Source organism: Saccopteryx leptura, chromosome 3, assembly GCF_036850995.1.
Source record: "Saccopteryx leptura isolate mSacLep1 chromosome 3, mSacLep1_pri_phased_curated, whole genome shotgun sequence".
Classification (NCBI taxonomy): Eukaryota; Metazoa; Chordata; class Mammalia; order Chiroptera; family Emballonuridae; genus Saccopteryx; species Saccopteryx leptura.
Window position 1 is genome coordinate 238,589,604 of NC_089505.1, and position 18,028 is coordinate 238,607,631.

The following is an 18,028-nucleotide window of genomic DNA, read 5'->3' on the forward strand; positions in this document are numbered from 1 at the left end:
CTGAGACATAGGCCACAGAGCCATCATCAGCGCCCGGGCCAACTTTGCTCCAGTGGAGCCTTGCCTGCGGGAGGGGAAGAGAGAGACAGAGAGGAAGGAGACAAGGAGGGGTGGAGAAGCAGATAAGCGCCTCTCCTGTGTGCCCTGGCCGGGAATCAAACCAGGACTTCTGCACGCCAGGCCGAAGCTCTACAACTGAGCCAACCAGCCAGGACCACCCTTAATTCTTAAATGTGGGATTTATTTTTTTTAATATATTTGATATTCACTGTTTTCCAGCTTTGAAGTTTTCCTTCTATTTCTGACACGTGAGCAACATCAAAGGCAATTTATGTTGCCTTCTTTTTATCCTGTGTCTAGTCATGCTTCCGTCTTTCTTTTCATGCCTCTTATTATACTTTTGAAAAATGCATGATGTTATTTGGATTCTGATCTTTCAAGAGGTATTGTTGTTGCTCTTTACAGATATTAATCGACTTACAACCTATGCAACTTAAGACCATTCGACTCTACGACCACAATCGCTAGCCACAACTTCTCCGCGTCTGGCAGCACAAGCGTTGCCCAGCTGGGCATACAACAGTGTGGACCAGCTTCTGGTCACACTACCATCTCCATGTGCACCATTTCAACTGTTATCCCAGACTCGGTACCGCAGTTTGTGTTTTGTGTCTTGGATATTTTTCTTCCAACCCCTCCCAAGATGTCTACCAAGAGGAAATTGTCTTTGTCTATGCTTCAGCCTGTCAAGAAGGAAAGAAAGGCCATCTATCTCAACATGAAAATAAGTGCGGGCTCATCCACCTTGAGCATGGGTTCACCACCTTTAGTGCAGGGGTGCTGGCTTGAGCATGGGATCATAGACATGACTCCATGTTCACTGGTTTGAGACCAAGGTCACTGGCTTGAGCAAGGGGCCACTTGCTCTGCAGTAACCCCATGCTCAAGGTATCTATGAGAAAGCAATCAATGGACAAGTATGAAGGAAGAAAGTGAATATTATCACACATGTTTATGAAAAAAACAACTCCGGTAACCTCAACTGCTGCCTCAGATGATGACATCAACAATCCACAGCCAAGCACCAGTGGCTAATAAAATGTTTCATACATGTTTATATATTTTGATATGTTTTGAAATTGGAAAAATGTTTCTTATGGTATTTTTTACACCTGTACAGGTATTTTGTATTTTTGTATGCACCTGTATTTTGTAGTTTTGTATGTTTTGAAAATATTAAACCAGTTTTACTGGTAATGCAGTGTTTTACTTAAACCTGATGAATGTAAAAATAAGAAACAAAATGGTGTAGAAATGATATAGATGGCATAAAATGAACAAAGAAAATTATGATATATAAAAATGATGAAAGGAAATTATAACAAAATACGACTTAAAGACTTTTATAACATCATTTCACAGTACTGTACATATAGCCTACTCAACTTATGACCAAATCGTGTTACGACTGGTCTGTAAGACTCAATCGTGGTCATTAAGTTGAGCACTAGCTGCACTTCTTTGCATGTTTGTTTAGTGGCTTGTCTGGAATAATTCTCTACAGTTTAACTCTTCCACAGTATGTGGCCAGAGATAGATCTGCAAGTTTTATTTTAAGAATATTTTATTTTTTTTAGGGAACATTTGTATGTCAGCATAACTTAGTTAATTGTGTTCAAACACTAAGTGTGTAAGGTTTCTACCCTTTGCCAATAGCTCTTTTTTTTTGTGATGGGTGTGCATTTAAGGTTCAGGATGTTCCCTGAACTTGACTTTCCTCTCCACTTTCTTGTGTCTATTCACAGCATGTGCACAAGCCTCAAATTCATCCAGGGGCCTGCAGAAGCTGAAGTTGGTCATTTCTGGTCTTTTATAAGCATGCATACAGCCTTGCACATGTGTGCATTCTTCTAAGCTATCAAGGATATATGGCAGATTATCAAGTTTCACTATGTTGACTTATTTTGTTATTTATTTAGTGAGAGGAGAGGAGGCAGTGACAGACTCCTACATGCATCCAAAATGGGATCCATCCAGCAAGACCACTAATGGACCATGCTCTGCCCACCTAGGGCCCAAGCTCCACGGCAACCAGAGCCATTTTTTAGCACCTGAGACAGAGGCTGTGGAACCATCTTCAGTGCCCAGGGCCAAGTCGCTAAAATCAAGCTGTGGCTGAAGCAGTGGAGGAGAAGAGAGAGAGAAAGAGAGAGAGAGAGAGAGAGAGAGAGAAGTGAAAAGATGAGGGGTGGAGAAACAGATGGGTGCTTCTCCTGTGTTCCTGGACTGGGAATCGAACCCAAGACATCCACATGCCAGGGAACGCTCTACCACTGAACAAACTAGTCAGAGTCCACTATGTTCATCTTATGCACAGTATTTCCCTCTAAATTTTCTTGCTAGTCTGCAAGTTCCTTGCCTGGCCATCCAGTGTTATACCCTCAGGCAGTTGTGAAGTTAACCTTTTCTGTTAGTGTGCCTTTGACTTTGCTATTGTTTGAGTTTGCTATTGCTATTGACAATATTGCCCCAGACCTTGTGTTTTTCCCTAATCTTCTCTAAATCAAGTTTGCCACCTCCAGTAAGAAAACTTCCTTTTTTTTTATTAATTTTTTTTTTAGAGAGGAGAGAGTGTGAGAGAGAGAGAGAGAAGGGGGAGGGAGGAGCAAGAAGCATCAACTCCCATATGTACCTTGACCAGGCAAGCCCAGGGTTTGAACCGGCGATCTCAGCGTTTCCAGGTCGACGATTTATCCACTGCGCCACCACAGGTCAGGCAAAAAACTTCCGTTTTTAATGGCTCTCCAAGCCCTACTAGCACTGCACTGAGAGTACTGGGCATGGGGAGGAGCTGAGAGCATCTCTGATTAGAACCAACTGAGCTTATCGAGGTTTAATATGATAGTTGTTTTAAAATAAATACTTCTTAATTAGATATGCATTTGAACCATTTTCAAAGTCTTAATATGGTTGTCTTTATTTTTTTTAATTTTTATTAATTTTAATGGGTTGACATCAATAAATCAGGGTACATATGTTCAAAGAAAACATGTTCAGGTTATATTGCCATTCAATTATGTTGCATACCCATCACCCAAAGTCAGATTGTCCTCCGTCACCTTCTATCTAGTTTTCATTGTGCCCCTCACCTTCCTCTTTCCCTCTCCCTCCCTCTCCTCCACCCCCCCAACCCGTAACCACCACACTCTTGTCCTTGTCTCTTATTCTCATTTTTATGTCCCACCTGTGTATGGAATCATGCAGTTCTTGGTTTTTTCTGATTTACTTATTTCACTCCGTATAATGTTATCAAGATCCCACCATTTTGTTGTAAGTGATCTGATGTCATCATTTCTTATGGCTGAGTAGTATTCCATAGTGTATATGTGCCACATCTTTATCCAGTCATCTATTGATGGGCTTTTTGGTTGTTTCCATGTCTTGGCCACTGTGAACAATGCTGCAATGAACATGGGGCTGCATGTGTCTTTATGTATCAATGTTTCTGAGTTTTGGGGGTATATACCCAGTAGAGGGATTGCTGGGTTATCAGGTAGTTCCATTTTCAATTTTCTGAGGAACCACCATACTTTCTTCCATAATGGTTGTACTACTTCAAATTCCCACCAACAGTGGATGAGGCTTCCTTTTTCTCCACAGCCTCTCCAACATTTGCTATTACCTGTCTTGTTGAAAATAGCTAATCTAACAGGTGTGAGGTGGTATCTTATTGCAGTTTTGATTTACATTTCTCTAATAACTAATGAAGATGAGCATCTTTTCATATATATGTTGGCCATTTGTATTTCTTCCTGGGAGAAGTGTTTGTTTATGTCCTCTTTCCATTTTTTTTATTGGATTGTTTGTTTGTTGTCGAGTTTTATGAGTTCTTTGTATATTTTGGATATTAGGCCCTTATCTGAACTGTTGTTTGAAAATATCGTTTCCAATTTAGTTGGCTGTTTGTTTATTTTGTTGTCAGTTTCTCTTGTTGAGCAAAAACTTCTTAATCTGATATAGTCCCATTCATTTATCTTTGCCTTCACTTCCCTTGCCTTTGGAGTCAAATTCATAAAATGCTCTTTAAAACCAAGGTCCATGAGTTTAGTACCTATGACTTCTTCTATGTACTTTATTGTTTCAGGTCTTATATTTAGGTCTTTGATCCATTTTGAATTAATTTTAGTACAAGGGAACAAACTGTAGTCAAGTTTCATTCTTTTGCATGTGGCTTTCCAGTTTTCCCAGCACCATTTGTTGAAGAGGCTTTCTTTTCTCCATTGCGTGTTGTTGGCCTCTTTATTAAAAATTATTTGACCATATATATGTGGGGTTTTATTTCTGGACTTTCTATTCTGTTCCATTGGTCTGAGTGTCTATTTTTCTGTGAATACCAAGCTGTTTTGATTGTCGTGGCTCTATAATATAGTTTGAAGTCAGGTATTGTAATGCCCCCAGCTTTATTCTTTTTCTTTAGGATTTCTTTGGCTATTTGGGGATTTTTATAGTTCCATATAAATCTGATGATTTTTTTTCCATTTTTTAAAAAAATGTCATTGGAATTTGGATGAGAATTGCAATAAATTTGTATATTACTTTGGGTAATATGGCCATTTTGATTATAATTATTCTTCCTATCCACAAACAAGGAGTATTTTTCCATCTCATTGTATCTCTTTCTATTTCCCTTAACAATGCTAGTAGTTTTTGTTATATAGGTCCTTTACATTCTTTTTTATGTTTATTCCTAGGTATTTTATTTTTTTTGTTGCAATTGTGAAGGTGATTATTTTTTTGAGTTCATTTTCTAATATTTCATTGTAGACATATAGAAAGACTATGGACTTTTTTATATTAATTTTGTATCCTGCAACCTTGCTGTATCGGCTTATTGTATCTAGTAATGTCTGTGGAGTCTTTGCGGTTTTTGATGTATAGGATCATATCATACACAAAAAATGAAACCATTACTTCTTCTTTTCTGATATGAATGCCTTTTATTTCTTTATCTAGTCTGATTGCTATGGCTAGAACCTCTAGCACCACGTTAAATAAGAGCGGAGAGAGTGTACAACCCTGTCTTTTTCCTGATTTAATGGGGAAAGCCTTCTGTTTTATGCCATTTAATATGATGTTAGCTGATGGTTTATCATATATGGCCTTTATCATGTTGAGATATTTTCCTTCTATACCCATTTTGTTGAGTGTCTTAAACATAAAATTGTGTTGTATTTTATCAAATGCCTTTTCTGTATCTATTGATAAGATCATGTGGTTTTTGTTCTTTGTTTTGTTGATGTGGTGTATTACGTAAACCGTTTTAAGTATGTTGAAACATCCTTGAGATTCTGGGATGAATCCCACTTGATCATGATAAATTATTTTTTAATATGTTGTTGTATTTTATTTGCTAGTATTTTGTTTAGTATTTTAGCATCTATATTCATTAGAGATATTGGTCTGTAGTTTTCCTTTTTTTGCACCGTCCTTGCCAGGTTTTGGTATGAGGGTTATGTTGGCCTCATAAAATCTGGTTGGAAGCATTGCTTCTTGTTCAATTTTTTGGAAGACTTTGAGTAGAATAGGAACCAAATCTTCTTTGAATGTTTGATAGAATTCACTAGTATAACCGTCTGGGCCTGGACTTTTATTTTTGGGGATGTTTTTAATAGTTTTTTTTTAATTTCTTTCCTACTAATTATTTTGTTTCGGCTTTCTGCTTCTTGACTCAGTCTAGAAAGCTTGTATTGTTCTAGGAATTTATCCATTTCTTCTAGATTGTTGAATTTAGTGGCATAAAGTTTTCATAGTATTCTATAATAATTCTTTGTATATCTATGATATCTGTGGTGATTTCTCCTCTTTCATTTTGGATTTTGTTTATATGAGTCCTTTCTCTTTTTTCCTTGGTGAGTCTTGCCAATGGTTTGTCAATTTTGTTGTTCTTTTCAAAGAACCAGCTCCTGTTTTATTAATTTTTTCTATAGTTTTTCTGTTCTCTATTTAATTTATTTCTGCTCTGATTTTTATTATCTCCTTTCTTCATCTGGTTTTGCATTGTCTTTGTTCTTCTTTTTCTAGTTTCTTAAGGTGTGAAGTTAAGTGGTTCATGTGGGCTCTCTCTTGTTTGTTAATATAGGCCTGAAGTGATATGAACTTTCCTCTTATTACTGCTTTTGCTGCATCCCATAGATTCTGATGACGTGTTGTCATTTTCATTTGTCTGTATATATCTTTTGAACCTGCGTTAATTTCTTCTTTGACCCATTTATGTTTTTAAAGTATATTATTTAGTTTAGTTTTCAGATTTTTGTGGATTTTTTTTCTATTTCTTGCAGTTGAATTCTAGTTTTAAAGCTTTATGATCAGAAAATATGCTTGATACAATTTCAATTTTTCTGAATTTGCTGATGTCATTTTTGTGGCCCAACATATGGGCAATTCTTGAGAATGTCCCATGTACAATAGACAAAAATGCATACTATGTGGCATTGGGATGAAATGTCCTGTAGATGTCTATCATTTCCAGGTGCTCTAGTGTTTTATTTAATGCCAATGTATCTTTATTGATTTTCTTTTTGGATGAATGATATAGAGCCATCAGCGGTGTATTGATGTCTCCAAGTATAATTGTATTTTTGTCAGTTTTTGTTTTAGGTCAATAAGTAGCTGTCTTATATATTTTGGTGCTCCTTGGTTTGGTGCATATATATTAATAATTGTTATGTCTTCTTGATTCATTGTCCCCTTAATCATTATAAAGTGGCCATTTTTGTTTCTGAGTACTTTTGCTGTCTTGTAGTCAGCATTATTAGATATGACTATTGCAACACCTGCTTTTTTATGTTATTTGCTTAGAGTATTGTTTTCCAGCCTTTCACTTTGAATTTGTTTTTATCCTTGTTGCTTAGATGTGTTTCTTGTAGGCAACATATAGTTGGATTTTCTTTTTTAATCTATTCTGCTACTCTGTGTCTTTTTATTGGTGAGTTTAAACCATTTACATTTAATGTAATTATTGACACTTGTGTGTTCCCTATTGCCATTTTATAAATTGCTTTCTGTTAGTTTTGTATCTTGTTTGATTCTTCTCTATTGTTTTTCTATTCTTTGTTTTTGTTTGTTTGTATTCCATAATTCTTTCCTCTGTTGCCATCTTTTGTAAGTCCTGTGCTTTTATGGTGGTTGTTCAAGGGTGTTTACCATTAAGTAATGAAAAGGGTACCTACCATGTTTATTGTAGTACTCTATCTTATGAGTACTTTTGCACTCCATCATCCTTTTATACTGTAAATCTCCATCCTCTACCCTCCCCTTTTTTGTTTTTGTTGTCACAGTTTAAATTTGGTTTTATTATGTTCTTGGTGGAGCTTTTACTTGTGGTTTTGTTTTGTTTTGTTCTTTTTATCTAATTGGAAAACCCCCTTTAGTAATTCCTGAAGTGGGGGTTTTCTGATGATATATTTCCTCATCTTTTCTTTATCTGTGAATGTTTTTATTTCTCCTTCATATTTGAAGGATAGCTTTGATTGGTATAGTATTCGTGCCTGAAAGTTCCTCTCTTTCAGGACTTTAAATATTGGGGTCCACTCTCTTCTAGCTTGTGAGTTTCTGCTGAGAAATCCAATGATAATCTACTAGGCCTTCCTTTATATGTTGTATTCTTTTACCTGGCTGCCTTGAGAATTTTTTCTTTGTTGTTTTGTACCAATTTTATTATGATGTGCCTTACAATGCGTTTATTGGGGTTAAGAAAACTTGGTGTTCAGTTTGTTTCTTGAATTTGTGGATTTAATTCTTTCCACAGGCTTTGGAAGTTCTCATCTATTTTTTGTTTGAATATGTTCTCCATTCCATTTTCTCTCTCTTCTCCCTCTGATATACCAATTATTCTTATGTAATTCTTTTTGATGGAGTCAGACAATTCCTGTAGTGCTCTTTTTTTTTTTTAATTTTTGAGTCTATTTCTTCTTTTCTCTGTTGTGCCTCAAGTTGCTTATCTTTTATTTTACTAATCCTACTTTCTAACTGGCCTGTTCTATTAGCTAAGCTTGTTACCTCATTTTTCAGCTTGTGAATTGAGTTTTTCATCTCTGATTTGTTTTTATAGTTTTAATTTTCTTGGTAATATATTTTGTGTTTGTTGAGTTGTTTTCTGAGCTCCCTAAATTTCCTTTCTGTATTTTCTTGTATATCTCTGAGAATTTGTAGGATTTCTATTTTAAATCTCTGTCATTTAGCTCCAAATTTTTCTATATATTAAATTTTTTTTCCATAGAAAAAAATCTATCTCATCTATCTTTGCTACATCTGTGTCTTTTTTATCCAAGATATTTGATTTCCTTTTCCTTCATGGCAACTGAGGGTGGTTTTGTTGATAGTACTAATGAGAATTAATAAAAAATAAAATGTAAAAAAAAATTTATTATTTCCCTTTTTTTTCCTCTCCTCTCCCTCCTCCTTGAGAAGAAATTGTGATGAACTGTGAATTATATTGTTGCAAATGGAACAAAAACTACCTATAACAGAGGGCCTGAGTTGAGGAGAAGTGATAAAGAGGCAAGAAATGAGGAATGGTCCCACAGAATGCAAAAGAGGAAAAAAATTGGGTCAAGAATAAAATGATTTGCTTGTAAGTGATGGTTGACTAAGAGATATAATGAGAGAAATAAGAGGGAAACAGGAAAAAGGGAAAAAAATTAGAAAGTTACTATTGTATTAACTGGAGCAAAAACTAGATAAAATGAAGAGCCACAGTTGGGAGGAATGCTTATGAGTTCAAAAGCAAAGTAAAAAGCACCCAAAATGCCACAAAGAAAAATTTGAGCCACAAATAAAATAATTTGTTCGTGATTGAGGATTGAATGAGAGGAAAAGTAAAGGAGAAAAGAAGAAACTAATATACAGGAAGAAAAAAAGAAAAAGGATAAAAGGAATAGAAGAAAAAAGAACAAAGAGAGAGAGAGAGAGTTTTAAGGGTATTGGAGTGCAACCCTCATAGAGAGAAAGGAAGAAGAAAAGAAAGAAAATGGGAAATTTAACATTTATGGGTAGTGTAGTTCAAGAAGAGGACAGAATAAGATGAGCAGAGACTGAAATGACCAAAGTGGGAGAACAAGAAAGTAATCAAGACAAGTAGATGAGAAAAACAAACAAACAAAAAAAAATGGAGAAGATTATAAAGTGTGTGGCTTTTTCTCAATTTTGATAGGCTATCTTCTTCCTTTTTCTTTTTTCTCCTTCTTCCTGGTCAATGACTCTGTACCCCAGGCTCAGCCCCTGTGGCACGCCTAGGTAGAGATTTGCAGTTGATAAGTCTCTATGGCGATGTCATATATTAGGCTTCAGTCTCGTTGGCAGTAGAGGCTTGTTAGCATTTGCAGGCTCCAACAATGAGAGAGTTATTTTCCCAGAGCCTCTTTCATAGTCTCTTCTTCCTGAATTAGCAGCCTGATGATCCAGCTATGAGGTTGCTGCTGCCTCTGCCTGGAGAGTAAGAGGCTCAAAGAGCTGGCAAATCCCCACTCAGTGCAGGGCACTGGATAAGGCTCTGTCAGTCAGAGCCACTAGCATAATCAGGTGGGGCTGGGAGCCAATTTCTCTCAAGGTGCTTTTTTATGTGCCTCCAGGCATTTCCAGTATGCCTCAGCACTCTGTGGGACCACTCTCCCCAGGTTTTTTGTACTTTGTAACCTGTTTTGGCTGGGTAGAAGATGCCCTAGTTGCTGTTGCAAAACAAGAGGTCTTACAAGCTGCCAAATCCCTCTTTTTAACATACAGCCCTGAGTATGAGAGCTCTGCCAGTCAGAAGTTGCTCCCACCCCTACGTGCATAGCAAGAGGCACTAAAAAATATCACGTGTTTTGTCTTAAATCGCTGAACTGAGAGAGATCTTGTCAGTTAGATATTGTCAGCCTCATAGGTCATTTGGGAGGTGGGCAGACTGTGGGTTAAGCTAATCCTTCTTGGGGCTGTTAGATTAAATGGCTGGGTGAGGTGCCCCACTGCCTGGAGAAGTTCGGGCATAGGGAAGTTCACTTTTGTACACTCCCCATGTGCCACTGTTCAGGGTGCAGGAACCACACCGAGGCTCTGGTCACAGCCCACGCAAAGACCTCTGACTCTGCCCCTCTGTCCGGTAACATGGGTGCCCACTCCCAGGGTGCCAGGAGTAACCTCTTGCACACTATCCGCACTCGCTGACCAGGATAATGGAGCTAATGGCGGCCATTACCTGCCCATCTTTGTCAGGGCCCTCTGCGGGTGTTAGTTTGTGTTGGTTGGGTCGCCACAGGCACAGTCTTTCCTCGGCTTGGACATCTGTGCCGCAGCCTAACTCGGATGGCTGTGCGGCCAACCAGCTTCCTCTGCACCCTTAGCTCTCTATCTCAGTTCCAAGTGAAAGCATCCCTAGCTTAGGTTAGTGAGAAAGGCGGAGTGTTCCTTTCTCCGTCTTATTTCCTTCGGGATTAATTATATACTTAGTCAATTTTTCACTCAATCATACCTTCGTGTTCAATGTGTGGTAATTCTAAACATTCCAAGGAGAGATTTTTCTATCTCTGATTGAAGAACTTGTTGAAATTTTGGGGAGATTTATCGGTATTGCTCCTCACAGCACCATTTTTCTGACGTCACTCAATAAGGTTGTCTTTAAAAAAATTTTTTCAGGGTCTTCACTCTTTTGAAGGAGAGAATTAGTTGGGCCTTCACTTCAATGGTCTGAAAATTTCTGATACTAAAGGAAACAGGTGGTCATATTTGTAGCAGCACCACTTGTCTATATGGAATTAGGGTGCAATGAAAACACTTCCACTCATACAAGGCCTTAGTGCCACACACAGACCTAAAAACTTTAACAAAGGCCTAGTTGGATTTTTAAAAGGGCCCTGGGACCTGTTGGGTGGTATTGTAACAAAGTGAAATACTCAAGCTTGTTTTAGTTCACAGTGGGTAACAGGGTGGCATGGGTAAGAAAGGGCCCATGTTACCCAGAGGTAATTGAAGAGGATGTTAGTCTGAAAATTTAGTGTGGCCAGCCCATAAATACCTGGTACTTCCTTGAAATGATTGATAATAAGACAACACATCATTCCTGAGTCTGAGATATGCTGAGGCTACCACAAGTGAACTGTATCATTATCAGAAAACCAGCCTCCTGAGTATGTTACTTAGATATAAATATGATATAAATTTTACTACACTATATTATGTAATTCAATGTATAATGATATCCTAAAATACCTTTTTTCCATTTTTTCAAAGGAAAAATATAGTTAAAACAGAGCAGCATATTTTAATACTATATGAAAAATATTGTGTTATGAACTGTATATATTATGAATTGCACTTTTTTTTGGTTCCTCAAGTGATATATACTCCCTGTATTTACTGGGTCTTAGCATATACTGTGTACTCTTATTCAGATTAATTCTTAATTTTCTCTCAGAATGCAAAACTGCCATCAGTCTATGGAAATTTCTTTAGATATCCTTGACTTGGTCCATTCTTCCTATGGTTTATTATCATGTTACTGTATGCTTGGTAAAAGTCTGGCACAGAGTAAGTGCTCAATATTTACTTAATAAAGGAAAAAAATACAGGAGTCCTCAGGTTATGACACAGTTCTGCTCCTACAAAAGTGATGTAGCCCTAATTTAGAATAAATTTAAACACACCCTTGTAACTAAAACAGAACACTTGTGCTTCTCAAGGTCCAAAATGGCAAAAGTAAGAGTAATAAGGGTTGCCAACTCCCTCACTCATTTTCTGTGTTACTGGGTATTCTTTCATGTGTGCAACTGAATTAGTTTGTCCACATAGTCTGTAAGTACAACTCTAATTGCTCAGGCAGAAACACTCAGATCTCAATTTTTTAAAGTATTCATAGGAGTGAATATCATAAACTTGAAACATTGTATGTCGAGACTGTTTTGACCCAAGCCATCCTGTAAAAACACTCAAGAAACTTGAACGTTTTAGAAACAAGTAACAACATTGATACAAGTTAACTTTAAATGTTATTTTAAGTGATATATTTACAGACATCTACACTGCTTTCTATGTCCACATGCTCAGCAGATACTGTGTAGCCCTTAACACCTCCATGTAACAACCCATATGCCTGCCATGAATCACCAAAACACCTCCAGCTGGAGCCTCAAATTCAACATGACCTAAACTGACTGCATATCTCAATATCCTCCCACCCAAACTGTGTTGTCTATTTTAATATGTGACATCATTTTATCTTCTCCTGGTCACTTTTATTGACTAATCCTGCTTACCACCATGCTTTGTTATTTCTACTCTACAGCTTCACTGCTACTGCCTTTGTTCAGGTCACTAAAGTCATCTGCCTTGAAGCTTTCATCACTGTCTGATTGCAAATATCAATGTGAATTATAAACCTTTCCTAAATTCTATTTTAACCATATCATGCTCATATTTAAAATCCTTCACTTCTTTGATAAACAATATAATTTTTCAATATGGCACCTTTATCATGGCCTTCTCTTGTTTTGTCTCCTTTTTTGTTATTTCCTTTGACCCCAAGCTTCAATATCCACTTCTCTCATCTAAGTCTCCACACATTTCCTACTTTCTAGCATGCTTTGTTATCTGTAAGGCAAATAGTTCCTTCATTTCTTTATAGAAAAAATATGTAGGATCTGATCCTTTTATTTTCTTCAGATACAATTTTAAAATATGTCACATATACTAGAACTTTCTGTAGAACTAGGTGGCTGCTGCTCAGAATACACCCTTATACCTCTTTACCTTTCTATGTACATGAAGCAATTGATCTTTATGTTTTTAGCAAATACAAAGTACAATTGGGCATCTAGTTACTTTTTCCCCATCTGCTTTTCTTGCAAGTACTGTGCCTGTTTTCCGGATGATATACCTTCCCAGGCAAACTATCCCTTCGTTATGAGAGAAATTCCAAGATTGCTGTTATATGAACAACTGCTTTTAAAGTTTGAAACTCCATAAAACCAGTGTTAATAAATAATTATTTAGTTATTATATGTAAGACAAGTAATAATAAGTGTTGGAGAGGTGATGGAGAAATAAAAAACCCTCATACACTTCTAATGGAAATGTAAATTTTTTTAACCACTGTGGAAAACAGTACATAAATACAATGAAATACTACACAGTCATGAGAAAAAAATAAAATATTTTATTTTGAGACAACATGTATGGATCTCAAGAATAGTATGCTAAGTGAAAAAAGTGAGATGGAAAAAGTCAGGAATCAGAGGATTTCACGGATATGTGGGATATAAATATGAAAGCAACAAATGAACACAGAAAACAAACATAAACATACAGACACAGACAACAGAAAGCATGGTGGCTACCACAGGGACAAGATGGCATGGTGTGAGAAAAAAGGGTAAAGAGGGTCAAATACATACTGATGTAAGAAGACTTAATTTGAGGTGGTAAACACATACTGCAAAATACAGAGAATGTAGTATAGAACTGTACAGTTGAAAATCATATGATTTTATTAAACCATGTTATCCTTATAAATTCAGTATAAATTTTAAAATAAATAATTCTCTAATTATTATACTTTTATGTTTCATTTCCAGTTATAGTATTTGTAAACATCCCTTATATTTGTATTATCTTTAATTATTTAAAATATTTATTTCATTGATTTTAGAAAGAGAACAAAGAGAGCAAGAAAAAGACAAGAACACCGATCTGTTCCTGTGTGTACCGTGAACAAGGATTGAAACGGCAACCTCTGTGTCCTGTAACAAAGCTCTAATTAACCAAGATCCAGCCAGGGCTTTGCATTAGTTTTCTTTTGCATAATTTCTGGGCTGTGGATTGTGAGTGATTTTATCTGTTGTCCTTTTGAAGGACTTCTTTAAGGTTTCTCTTACTTAGAATCCTTTCATTGTTTTCTAAAATGATAAAGAATGTATTCATCATTTTAAAATAAATATTTAAAACATTTGCACATTTTCAAGAAAAAGAAAAGGATGGTGTTCTCCACCACCGAGATTAAATCAAGTCTCCTATAAAAATTATAATTTAAATAAATTTTTCTGACAAACTCTATATTATTCTCTTGTGGTCAATAAGATATAAATTGATATAAAACTTATTTTCCTCCCTTTTTTATCAGCCTCCCCAGGGAATTGAGTAATATGGATTTTAATTCTTTGATTATTAACTTCTTTCTGAAATGTCAATTAAATGCATTAAATTTTACAAGTACATTTAAACAATATTTAAGATTAACTATATATTTTTAAAATAAATTTAAAAATTAAATTTATTGAGGTTACATTGGTCAATGACATTATATTGATTTCAAGTACAATTTTATAATAAATCATTGGTATATTGCATTATGTTCCATGGCCAAAAGTCTAGTCTTTTCATATCGCCATATATTTCATCCCCTTTACCCTCTTCAATCTCCCCTCATTTCACTTCCCCTCTGATAACCGCTCTACTGTTGCCTGTGACTGTTTGTTCATTTTGTTTGCTTGTTGCTTTCTGTTTTCTATTCCACATATTATTTTTTGAGGAAACTCCATACTTTTTTCATAGTGGCTATATCAGGGGTCAGGAATCTTTTTGGCTGAGAGAGCCATGAACGCCACATATTTTAAAATGTAATTTCGTGAGAGCCATACAATTATGTTTAACACTAAATAAAAGTAAATGTGTGCATTTTATGTAAGACCAACACTTTTAAAGTACAATAAGTCTCTGAATTTTTTTAATAATGTTGTTATGCTGTTGCTAATTAATGATGAATAAAGTATTTCTTACCATTAATGCAACTTCTGGTGCTGCATGGTTTTGCTGATGGCTTTGTAGTCTGGCGATACATGGTGAGGTTAAGCTTCATACAGGCATTGATACTTCCATCCGTTAAACGTGATTGTAAGTTTGTCTTAATGTTCTTTAGATGTGAGAAAGACGGCTCACCTGCATATTTAGAGCCAAACATTGTCAGTACAGCATTACTCACATGCTGCAGTGTGTGGTATGTGATGGGAAGTGTGTTTCAAGTTTTCACAATCAGCTGGTCCGCGGGTTGAAGTTTTTTCATTTCTCTGCACTTGTGTTTGCTCGCCAACTCTGCTTGCTGTCATGCAAGTCTTTCCAAATCTTCATTCAGTTACTTGAACTTATTCACCCACATGTCTGAGGCCTTCAGGTCAGTAGCTTGTAGCTCAAAATCTCTGACAGAGATACCGGGGATGTAACTTAGGTCAGCGCTGTCCATTGCACACTTGTGTGGATGGCTGATGAACTTAAAAAGACGAGTGCACTCATGAAATTCCACAAAACGTGCTTGAATTACTGCAGGAGATTAGATGTGACGCCCGCTAGCTGCTGGAGATTAAGATGTGAGCAGGGTCACTTGCTGTGCATGCAACTTTAAACTCTCCCAGTTTTTCAAAGTGTAGTAAAAACAACCTGTTCAATGTAGGTGATGAAGATTTCCAACCTGTTTTCAAATGCAAACACTGCTTGTTGAAGGGATAAGACTGTATTTCCAATGCCTTGCATTTTCACATTGAGCTGGTTCAGATGTTCAGTCTTGTCCACAAGATAGTAGAACTTCAGAAGCCACTCAATGTTAGCTAACGCAGGATGCTTGACATTTTTTATTTCAAGAAAAGTCCGGATTTTGCTCAACAAGCCACAAACCAGCTGAGCACCTTCCCTCTTGACAACCAACGCATGCTGCTGTGCAGAAGCAGACCAGGATATTTATTCCCAACTTCATCCAGCAGTGTTTTAAACTGGCAATCATTTAAAGCTCGGGCAACAATAAAGTTGACCACCTGAATGACCAGCGACATCACCTCACCAAGCTGCTCGCCACACATCTGAGCACAAAGCGCCTCCTGATGTAGGATGCAGTGAAAACTTAGAATGGGTCTCTTTTCATGTTCATGAAGAAGTGCTACGAATAGGTCTTTCTGACAGAGCCGTGTCTTTTATTCGTTTGATTATCTTGTTTTTATCTGAAAAATCATCAAAAAGTTCTTGGCAACATCAAGCATGAATGTTTTGGCATACTCCCCATCTGTGAATGGCTTTCAGTTTCTCACAATTGCTAAAGCACCAGCAAAGCTAGCCGAATTCCAGTCACCTTATTGGGTCCAAACACGGAGTTGCTGCTGACTAGCTTGCACTCTGCACAGTAGATCTTGACATGCTTTCTTCCTGCTGTCCCCCGCTGGATATTTTGATGCAAATGTAGTATGGCGTGTGTCAAGTGTCACTTTATATTTGACTGTTTCATCAATGCAATTTTATCTTTGCATATTAGACACACTGCAGAACCCGCTCTCCCCACAAAGGCGAAATCCTCTGTCCATTCCTGCTGAAACGTATGATACTCCTCATCCTTTTTTCTTTTAGCCATCTTCTTTGTCAAAAGGGTCTCTGCAATTAGCTAGCTTACTACATGATCAAAAGGAGGGAAGTTTACTTCCTGACCTCAAAATGACCCATGTATATTATACATTATCCAATAAAAATTTGGTGTTGTCCCGGAGGACATCTGTTATTGTCTCCAGCCACCCGCAACCATGAACATGAGAGGTAGGAAATGAATGTATTGTAATACATGAGAATGTTTTATATTTTTAACAATATTTTTTTATTAAACATTTTTCTGCGAGGCAGATGCAGCCATCAAAACAGACATATCTGGCTCGAGAGCCAGAGGTTCCCGACCCCTGGGCAATATCAGTCTACATTTTTACCAGCAGTAGATGAAATTTTTTTTTTTCTCTGCATCCTCTCCAACACTTGTTACTTCTTGTCTTGTTGATAACAGCCATCCTAACAGGTGTGCGGTGGTAACTCTGTGGTTTTGATCTGCATTTCTCTTGTAACTAGTGAAATTGAACATTTTCTCATACATCTTTTGGACATGGCTATGTCTTCCTGAGAAAACTGTCTTTTCAGGTCTTCTGTCCATTTATAAAAATGGACTTTTTGTTTTTTGTTGTGTTGTTGAGTTGTATCAGTTCTCTGTATATTTGGATTTTAGCCCCTAATCAGAGATTATGTTCGCACATATCTTCTAAATTTTTGTCGGTTGCCTTTTTGTCATGTTGATGGTTGTTTCTTCTGTGCAGAACCTTTCGTTTTAATGTAGTCCATTCATTTATAAAAATAAATTTATATTAGTACTTATTGCATTATGCAGGTTAATGTTTGGTTTTATTTCAATCATTAGTTTCATAATCTAGTTCTATTGCATATTCTTTGATTTTTTGAGTATCTCAAATAGAGTTATTTGGCCCTCACAAGAGAATGATAATTTACCTGAACAAAAAAATTTTAAGATTATCTCATTACCTTAGACTTATGACACATTTCCTCACAGCATTGAACGTGAAGTGTCTGAACCAGTATCTGAGAGTCAGAAGCAATAGTTGAGATTAACTGTAAAATATTTTTAATAACTGAGCAAAATTCTGTGAGTTTTTTATATTATAAATATAGAGGTTGTAGATTGGGTCTTTTTGTTTACTTTCATTTTCTCTTAAGCACTTCTCTCTGAAAGCTTAGTGTCTGACATATCTTTTGACACCAGGTGGGCTCTGACTAAATGTCAGTGGAATGTGTCTATGAAAACCAAAGAAATATTATTTAAACTGCCTGCAGGTTGGATAGCAAACATCAATGAAAAAAAAAAAAGTAAAGACTCAAAACAATAATTAATTCTTCTGTATAAAGTCAAGTCCCTGGAGTCATTTTCCTGCCTCCAATAAAACTCAACTCATTAGACACACCAAAAAGACACCAGGGCTTCCAGTACATAATCTTTGAGGAGAAGGCTACATGACTGCTTTTCATACCCAGGGGACCTGGAGACACACTCAACTCATTTAGGGTAGAGTGGGAGCCCAAGCCCCTGTGCATCCCTGATAGACCCACTCACACAACATTAATGAACATCCATCTACTGATCAGCTCACTACGTCCTGGTTAAGCATGCTTGTGGAAACTTGTAAGAATGACT

General features: G+C 36.6%; 1 pseudogene; it reads right to left on the minus strand.

Moving 5' to 3' along the window:
• Window positions 1–18,028, minus strand: part of LOC136398436 (T-cell surface glycoprotein CD1b-2-like) — a 260,952-nt pseudogene that overhangs the window by 114,942 nt on the left and 127,982 nt on the right.